At 45.5% G+C, this 10462-nt stretch overlaps 1 pseudogene; it reads right to left on the bottom strand.

The window, feature by feature from the left end:
- Window positions 1–4696: 4696 nt before the first annotated feature.
- On the bottom strand, window positions 4697–9747 carry LOC119266953 (annotated as a pseudogene).
- Between the last annotated feature and the right edge of the window lie 715 nt (window positions 9748–10462).

The raw sequence follows: 10462 nt of genomic DNA, 5'->3' as shown, positions 1-10462 counted from the left end.
ACTACCACAAGTACAGTGTGCTGGCAACCCAAAACACCGTCGGCCTGCTAGACAATTTATTGCCTTGAAATATGACTCACATGTACATAATTATTTTTTAGTCTTCCCTGCTGCTACTATGGTGGGGAGCACAGTCATCCCTTCAAGCTTTGTCAGCGAGCCCGTGGATCCACCTCTCTTTTGGTTGCCGCTTAGACAGCTGGTGGTAGTGAGGGAGGTCCTGGTGCCTCCACTCCAGCTAGTAGTTTTGGTTAGAGTTTATTTTCCTAGGATGACGGCGTAGGTATAATAGACTTCCGGGAGCCGTCGGATCTGAGATCCAACGGCCCAGAAGCCCGTATCATGGTATCACCTAAGTGTTGGTAGCACCTGGTATTTCCCCTGACTCTAGCTAGTAGTTTTGGTTAGAGTTTATTTTCCTAGGATGACGGCGCTTTATCTTTAAGTTGGTCTTCCGGCCTTCGCTTTGATTGTCCTTGAGTTCGTCCATCCGAACAAAATTGATGGAGCTTTGACATAGATTCCCGTCGTCTCTTTTGGACGGTGAGATTTAGCATCAGACGCTTCAGGTCGATTTAAGACACCAGTACCACGACAATGTTGGGGTTTCTTCCCGTGCGTGTGCAACGCCATGGACACGGCGATAATGCCGTGTCCGCAGCTTATTTTGGCAGCGGTAATGGTTGCTTGGCGATGCAGTGTTTTAGATGTAATTTTTATTATGTCTGAGGTGCTTTGTACTTCATATATGAATCTGTATAAAAAACTTATTTTTAATCCTAATAATGGTTACTATCGTGTTCGTAGCTCAAAAAAAGAAAAGCATTTCTAAATCTTATTTCGTAGTATGAGTACTTTTGCCCAGGCCAGCTCGGAGCGTACTTGGCATGATCATTCGCTGGTCATGACTCATGCAAGCTTAACATTACAGCCGATCAAGATGGCCGTTTTTAATGCGGTAATACGGATGCGGACTGGATCTTAACTAAAGTGCTACTTCCTTCATTCCAAATTACTCGTCGCAAAAATGGATGTATTTAAAACTAAAATACATCTAGATACATCCATACCTACGATGAGTAATTCGAAACGGAGGGAGTATTAGTGTAGTATCTTGAACTGTTAGGGATGACCGCTGACCGAAGCACGTGGACGAACGGTTTGGCAAGTTAATTAGTTACGACGAAGTGAGTCTGGCATCATACATCTTCGATGATGATCGGTACGTACGCCCATCCATGGCGTGAAGGTGCGGTGGGGGAGGCATGGCAGAAATGCATGGTAACCGACCGGGGCCATGCATGCATGGGGCCAGGATGGGTCACACATGCATGCATGATCGGGATCCCGTCTATCCACCCACATGGACGACGACGACGAAGAAAATACAATTCAAGTTTAGATCACTGGCCTGTTTAGTCTTGACTCAAAACGTGCAGTTGGAGCCTACCGGCGGCGCTGACATGCATGTAAGACCATCTACAACTGCAATTCACAAATCCGAACCCTCTTTCCAGGCGCAAAAAAAAATAAAAAATCTGATGACCCTCATATCTTAGTCATTCCTTGAATTAAACTTTCATCCCGTTTTATAAATAAAGCAAACATCCATACAACCAAGTACCAAGAGCAATAGTATGAATGGACGGCTGGGGTCACATCACAAGCACGCACAAGAAACAAAAAAGAAACATAAAAAAGGCTACCGAGTGGCAAACTCCGAAGCACGCCTATGGAGCAGAAAGACGCCACGCCGATGCCACCAGCGCATCCAACATCTCGCCTAGCCGGTCGCGATCCCGCTGCCTAGCAAGCGGGTGCCGGTGCTATAGAAAAGCCAAAAATTTAAAGAACGAGTCAGAAGTCCGACGCGGGAAGATCTGCTCAATCACCATTTTATTGTGAGTAGTCCAAAGGGTCCACGTCAAATCCGCGAAGATAAACCAAAAAAGGCGGCGGTTGCGACCCGCCTGGGTTGCCCTGGCCTGCAGGAACTCGGCCAGGTCTCCAGCCTCTCAGTCGGGCCCGAGTGCCTCCCGAACAAACCTCCACAACGCCCGTGCCGCCGTACAGGAGAACATGATGTGAATGCTCATCTCTGGGATGCTACAGAGGGGGCAAACACCATCACCCGGACCGTTGCGCTTAAGGACCTTCGTCTCCGAGGGCAAACGGTTTTGAAGCAACTGCCAAACAAAGATTTTTATTTTAAGCGGCACAGCGCCTCACATCTTAGTCATTGCAACCATAATCCTCATTTTCATGCTACTACATGCAATGCAATGTCCCATTTCACCTCTCTCTATATATAGCTAAAATTTAGCAAACTAACTACTCATCATTGGACATATCGATGACCTTCTGGCCGCAGTCGTCAACATCATGGTCATTGGCCGCCGGGCAAAATGTCGACGCCTCCTCGTGTGCGAAGAGCTACTCATGCTTCATACCCACCTTGTGGATGAAGCCGGCAGTTAGCCGCCACCTCCACCTCGGACTGGATGGACTTGACGATGGCATGCTGCTCCGTCGCCTCCTCTGCTTGGGCGAGCTTGAACCCCGACAGCGGGTCCTCCATGTGGAATCTGGCATGCTCCGGCGTCGACGCCTCCACCTCCTCGTCCGACGTCGACTCCTCCTCCCACACCTTAGCCTCTTCCATCTCCTCGTCCGGCGCCATCACCTCCGCTTGCTCCAGTGTCTCCACCTCCTCCTGCTCCGGCGACGCCTCCTCCTTTGGGGAGTTCGAAGAGTGCCTCGACGGCGTGCATCTCCGTCCAAAGCTCCAAGGTCAACAACTTGTAGTACGTCGCTTGTTAAACCATGGCGGCAGGCGTACGACGAGCTTAGATTGGAAGTGGAAGAGGGGAGAAGGGAGCAACAACGACACAGACGGGAGGGAGAGGATGGGAATGGGGACGGGGTTAGGTTGCCTCGCCGCCGACTTAAATAGCCATATTTGGCCCCTCGTGTGGCGTGCTGGAGCGACACCATGAATGCGTCCTCACTGAACCAAAGGAGGCATTCATTGGACCGACGGGTTCTGGCGCGGGCCTCTCCCGTCGGTCTGACATGGCGGACGCATCCGGGCACCCCATATTCATCCCACATATGGATTGGGTTCGGAAGATCCCCCCCTCCTTTTCCTTGGTTTGGAGCAACAGCGTAGCAAAGCAAATAAATAATGCTGAGGGAACTATGGTAGCTGTGAAATCACAGGAGACCCAAGTGCAGGGGAAAGAATGTAGCCGCCATGTAGAAACAGAAAGTTTCCACTGGTGACGCGGTTCATCAATCTGGTTCAATCGAATGGAAATAAATAAAAAATAGCATGAGATCTCACGCGTCTCTGTCCATAGGATATATTGAGCATAATTGGTTTGTTGCCAAAAATTGGCATGCCAAAAATTGGCATGCCAATGTTTGGCATTGTGCCAAATATTGGCAACTACTTGGTTGGCTACGAGTTGTTTTGCCTCTCTCATATAAAGTTGCCAATAACTGACAAGTCTCGGTATTGCCAATAGTTGGCAGTGCAAACCAATTATGCTCATTATCACTATGGGTTGTTGGAATATATGGATGCAAAGAAATTGAAAGATCTTTAACAATGGAACTCCTACGGTAAGATCATGGAAATTCAAGCTGAAACATGACCTTTTACTGGCCAGGATCAGAACTAAATCAAAGAATGTGGACAGTCTGGATGAATGGATCGATTCCTTGGTCCTCTAGGTTTCCTCTCCCATGATTATCACCATGCTTGGTAGAAAAAGACTGGCATCGGATAGCCCTTTGGAGCTGTTTTTATTTCCTTTCCTTTAGTTTGATGTAAATAACTTCTATTAGATGTTGATGGAAAACAACTTCAAAAAAAATCCCGTCAACAGGAGATCCAGGTAATGAGGCGAAGGTAAAAAAGCTATGAAAATATTCTAATCATACCATTCTTGTAATTTGACTGTTTATAGTGACTCAACTCAATGTTTCTAACACGAAACCTCATGAAACTCTTGTCTTCATTAATCCTCTGTTTTCATATGCATTTCTATTATATTTTTAATTTTCCCTATCACTACGTTTTCATAATCCGGCGAATCAAAGACACCCCCGGCATACATGCAAAGGCCACCTATCTAGTCTTGTAACAAGGGAAAACCTTTTCATCGGATTTGTCAAGTTTTCCACGAATATTGTCATTTCTACTTCAACCAAGTTCACATCGTCAATATTACCACCGTGGAAAATATATGGAAGTGTGCTAGTTATGTGAGGCTAGTGACTACCCACTTAATATGAACTTTGATAACAAGATAGTAAGTCCCAAGATCTTGGACCAAGGAAAAACAACTTTTTACCAAATAGAAACTCCAAAACAATCAATATCTGTAGCTACCATAAGTGCAGTTAAAAAGTGCTGGTACACCAAAAAACTGTACCAGCTCGCTGGAGGACTCCAGGAAGTGCAAACTGTATATTTTAGTTTCAGGTGTGATTGGGTCACATGAATAAAAAGTTAAAAACATAGCAATAAAGAAAACACATGAATATGCGAGTGCAAAATCGATGATTACAGAATATGCGAAAGTTGCAAGATTATGTAAAATGAATGGGTGAACAAAATGTTTGACTGAATGTAAAAAAGTTTGAGAGTAGGTGCGCATTGAATTAATCAATTCTTAGAAATTTTGTGGAATAAGCATACTATCTAAAAAAACGTAAGTCTACCATTCACTCTGTAATTCTGGCCCCACTAGCTCCATATACCTGGCGACGCATAGCACCGATGAGGCTATGGTGCCTCAGTGGCGTCGTCGGCTTCTTGGCCATGTCATCGCAAACGCGGCCTCTCAACAAGCTGGATAAGACGCTGAGAATCAGAAAGGGTGACACTAGATATCAACTGGGCACCCCAATTAGATTGATTACACTGTTGATGAGTTCTTCATTGACTCGGAGAAGGGAGAGCGCTTAAAATCAGGTAAGATGTCTATTGTGGATCCTTCCTTTATCCTTGATAGCTGTAGTTAATACTGCTGCATCAAGATAACTGAGGCACTGAACAACCTTGTAGCAGAATAACAAAATAGCAACCTGGGGCATATCTTGAAATGTCAGTGACAGAGAGAAAAATCTAATACAAGGAAACTAAATTAACTGACAGTATTATGCAAGCTCACCAGAACAAAGATAGTATGTTGAATATATAGGTTGACTAGCTAATAGAATATCAGTTGTATGAACTTGTAAACAAAATAAATACTGACCTGCAGTTTGCTTTTATCGGCCTTCTGGATCTGCAATATCTGAAAATATGGCTTCCTGTGCTGCAACGCTAATTGTTGAGTTGGTAGATGGTCTGTCTGAATCCACCGCGGTGATCTGAAGAGATGACGCACTCTCGGCACAGCTGCTGTTGTAGCTTGCACTATCCTGCACCTGGAGTGCGACCTCAAGGTTCCAGAGTACATCACCCATTGATGGCCTATCTATGCTGCGATCAGCAACACATTTCTCCGCTATCTCTGCAAATATCCTGAAGCACTCAAGGGTGATTTCCTCCTTAACACGGGGGTCGATGATCTCCTCGAGTGCACCTTTCTTTCGGCAAGATAGCGCCCAGTCACGCAAGCTCACTTGCTCCTCGGGGAGCTTGGTGTTTATCACAGGGCGTGCACACAGGGTCTCAAACAACACGACCCCGAAAGAGTACACATCTGATTTTTTGGTGAGACGCTGCAGCCGGAAGTACTCCGGATCAAGATATCCAAAGGTGCCTTTTACAGCGGTGCTCATGTGGGTGTTGTCAATGTCTGGACTAGCCTTAGACAGACCAAAGTCGGAAACCTTTGCCATGAACCTATCATCCAACAGGATGTTGGTAGTCTTAACGTCACGGTGGATGATTCCTTGCTCTGCACCAGTGTGGAGGTAATGCAGTCCTCGGGCTGCACCGATGCAAATCTCAAGGCGCTGCTGCCACGACAGTGGTGGGTTTCTGGTGTTGTATAGATGCTCACGCAATGTTCCATGAGCCATGTAATCATATACCAGAATCATCTCATTCTTCTCCTCACAGTAACCAATCAGAGACACAAGGTGGCGATGTCGGAAATTGCACAACATCTCGATTTCAGTCTGGAACTCATGAAAGCCTTGTTGGGATTTCTGATTGCATCGCTTGATCGCCACCTTTGTCCCTCCATCTATATCGCCGATGTAGACATTCCCGAAACCGCCTCTGCCAATGATAAGTGCTCCATCAAAGTCTTTGGTGGCAACTTGAATTTCTGCAAATGAGAAACGATGGACGATATCACATGTAGACTTTTTGCGTTCAGTAGGACGATGTCCATAGTCGGTCTTGCAAGAACTCTTTGCAGCCTTCTTCCGTCTGCAGATAACACACGTGCTGAAAAGGGCAATCAATATGAAAGCAAAACCACCTGCAGTTCCGCTGATGGCTGCTTGCATGTCACCTTCGGGTTTCTTGCATCGCTAGATAGCCAACTAGGATCCACAGGAATTTGTGGGATTGGAGGATTGTGCCCGGCAAGATTGCTCACTCCGTAACCCTGTAGCTTGAACACCTCAAGACCATTCAGTATTGCATCAAAATACACTAGTTTAACTGAGAGATCAGGGTGAAGTGCAATCCACATGTCTACCTGACCGGAACCAGTAGACATGATAACATAGTCTGTGTATAATGTTCTACCGATTCCTCCGCTCAAGACGATGACATCCATTTGCTGTGCCGCTGTCTGGTTGTTGATATATATGAAGAACACCCTCTGATTCACCTTGGTAATGGGATACTGAATCTAACAGAAATGGAACCTTAGGAGGTAAAAGAAACCCCCATCAACCGGTAAAATCCATGTAAGGTTGTAATTCAGGTTGATCTGTGGAATTGGCCCCATTGACCGAGCTGTACCATAGACATCAACTGGGGCGGTGTAATTCGGCACTTTGGATGTATAACTGATAGTCAAATTATCATCTTTCGACAAGGTCACCAGAGCCACCAGATATGTACGGGGCGTCATTGGCCCAGGAGCGGTAAAAGCCCGAGTCACCTTTTGGGGAAATGTCTTGGCCCCCGACATTGAGCCGGTACATAGTCTGGAGGCTCGTGTCAACGTCGAATGAGAATGGAGAAATGTTATCACCGCTGACAAAGGTTGTGTCAGGTGTTGTGAAGATGTCAGGCGTGGGCACAATCTCAATGCCATTCACAAATGCATAAGAACCAGTGTGATGTGCTGATGGGGTAAAGGTGAGGTTCAAGCTACCTGAAGAAACATTCACCGAGAATTCACACACAAGGTAGGCAGAAATGATCGCCTGAGCTGTTTGCGAAGCATTGAAGTCATTTAAGAGGACAATATTCCGTGTCATGACACTGAAGAAGGCATCTGAGACAGCATAGTTTCCGTGAGCACTCGGATAGAAGTAGAGGCGTAAGAACATGCGGCCTGGGCTGACAGGGAAGGAATAGGTGTAATTTGAAGTGAAGATGCGTGCAGTCATATAAGGGACCTTGGAGGGGAGTGAAGGGTCTTGGTATGAAGCACTGGCTGCAACTCCTTTCACTGGTGGCGCAAACTTGGAGCTGGCGTCCCCGTCCCATGTACGACCACTATCATCAATGTTTTGGCTTGATGCTCCGCAATTTAGGAGGATGAGGCCAGAGGCCGTGGAGTTGTTATCAGTCGCCAGGGCAATCGACAAGAGAACTAACAGTGTGAGGCATGTAAGGCTAACTGGAAGGGTTGGGAATGCCATTGTCATGGTTGGTGTACCAGGATCAAAAGTTTGGAGACTCAATTACATCAACTTGCTACAAGATATCTCTAGGGGCAGCTGCATAGAGCAAGAACATGGTGATTTTCTTGATAGGATTTGGAGCAAGAAACTGTCAGGAAAATAGAGGAACTTAGGATAGTATTATTGTTCAGTAAAGAACTCACGCCTAGAGAGCCATAGAACCTGTAATCGCAGGAAAAAAAAAGCTAAATTCAGTAAATTAAATAGTGGCAATATGAACAATAGCTGATAGATAAAAGGCAGAGCATCCACGTGTCTGAGTAAGAGAACACTGCTAATAATTGCAAGAATTTTCGCAAATCGAAGTTCCTGGTATCACCAAAAGTTGGAAACTGTACAAGAAGATATAAATAGACAAATGCTCATTACTAATTTCTTTTCAACAGTAGTACGAATAAGAAAAAATGATTGCGAAAATTTATCTAAACATAAGTATATATATCTCACAGGGGGAGATCCATCATGTTACTATAACGTGTATAAAGGAGAAGTTTAAGAAAGAAATAAGGTAAGAAGTACTAGTACATATTTGTGGATGAAGAAGTCACACCAAAAGAAAAAAAAAACATGGAGCAACCGTCCTGAATGTTCATTCTACATCTAGAAAAGAAATTGCAGCCAACTTGCCTTTTATTTTTGACGTTTCCCCTAAATGCAGATCTACTCTTCTTGCTAGGTTGGAGATCATACTTTATAGTCTAACAAAACCAAACAATCTAAGAAGAAAAACGTCAAATGTTCCCACTCCAAAATACATAGTAGGTGGGGTCGTAGATGAATGAACTAAGCTCGGGGGAACCCTGTGGCCAAATTAGGAGTGGAAACTGCCAATATTGGAACCCTTCACAGATTTAAGCCCGAGACTGTACACACAGAGCATATCCAACCGAATCAAGTAGGATAAGGAGCTCGAAAAGAAGGATGATGATGAATGGTTACCTGAACAGGAAGACCGAGCTCGTGCGGGAAGAAAGAACAAAGCCACGGACACAGAAAATAAACAGCACGCCAAGCAACTCAGGACAAATGATAGCCAAAGAATAAATATTGAATGGTCTCTTGTACAAATAAAGACAAACATCTCACAGTCTTTGATTTTTATCACTCCAAAAGACTACATACATTTTGGCATCTACAGAAAGGTCTATACTGATTTTCCATGTCCATAGCACAACTGCAGGGAATAAAACTTTATTATAAAGCTACAAATGTGTAACATCTATAATGTTACTTCAATTCCGTACATACATGTTTTTGTAGAAACTCGCCACACTCACAACATGGCATACTAGGAAACTATGAACTATTCAGACAAAAGAAGAAAATATTTTTGTTATTTCGTCAAGATCACATTAGCACGATGCAGATTAATCACGCTACTCTACTCCCGTCTCCCGGTCATAAACCACTTAGCTTAAACCTCTATTGTCCACCGGAAAGTCATTGTTTCACGAAAGCATAGGGTTGTTTATGCTATGTAGCAAGTGGAACAATTTGTGACCAGTCAGCCAGTCAAGAGAACAGAAAGCTACTGCCAGGATAAGGACATCATTTTGTACTACCATGCCATGGATGAGAGTAGCTGGAGGACTAGATCCATGTTAATTCCTGGTTCCAGATTGGCACAAGGGAACAGCTTGGTTGTGATTCTGTTGCAAATGGCAGTCGAAATGTCAAGTGGAGATGCTTCCTAACAAACACCTGGACACTGTAACTCTAAACTAATTAAACATGAGATTCAAGAGTTATCTTTCAGACCTCCGTCAAAATCTCGAGGCTGACCACCGCGTCGTCATGATTTGGATCGAAGGGCTCCCACATCAGTGGGGTGCGCATATGGACCAGTACTCTGTATCTGTCCTTTGAAGCGGTCAGCTGCATCCATTTTGGCCTTAATGGCTTGAAACTTAAGCTCTGCGGTCATCTGGACACAAAATCAAAATGAACACAGTTTGTTCAATCTCTATATATGCCAAGCCCAACAATTGTGCAAAAAACTTGCGAATGTGCAGTAATATTTTTCACCATGAAGCTGAAAGAAACCTGAATGAGATGCGCTCGAGCACACCCGACCCCACCTCCATCCCCGCCCGCCTCCACCACTACCAGGCACGCCCGCTCGTCGACCTGCTGGCCCTGGCCCCAAACGACGTTTCCGGCAACCCCCGGCCCCCGTCGCCAGCGCGGCCATCCCTCCGAACACCCCGCACCACGGCATCTCCTCCGTCGCCGGCTAGCACCCCGCACCCCGCACCGCCGACCCTAACCTACTCAGGCCGTCTCCGGCGGCTCGTCACGCTACGGCTCGGCCGGTTCGCCGCCGCTGCGCGGGTCTGTTGGGTCGGGTCCATTGAGGCGGGTCGTTGGGGGGTGACGGCGGAATCGACACTCGCCAGCAAGCCCCGTGTTGGCAGGGCGAAAAGACTACAATGCCCTTTGAGCTGCATATATATAATCAGATTTCAGAGGGAGCTTGTGTAAAATTGTAGTACTACTATTGCATTGTACAATGTTGGGCAGGAAAGACTACTATAGCAAGAACATTTTTGATGATGTGAAATAATTTGCATCATGTTATTTGGAATAAATTATTTTGAACTATTTTCTTTGAATTTATAATCGTATGTACCAT

This window comes from Triticum dicoccoides, chromosome 3A, assembly GCF_002162155.2.
Source record: "Triticum dicoccoides isolate Atlit2015 ecotype Zavitan chromosome 3A, WEW_v2.0, whole genome shotgun sequence".
Taxonomy (NCBI): Eukaryota; Viridiplantae; Streptophyta; class Magnoliopsida; order Poales; family Poaceae; genus Triticum; species Triticum dicoccoides.
Note: the sequence above shows the minus strand (reverse complement) of the source record. Positions and strands in the feature narration are given on the sequence as shown.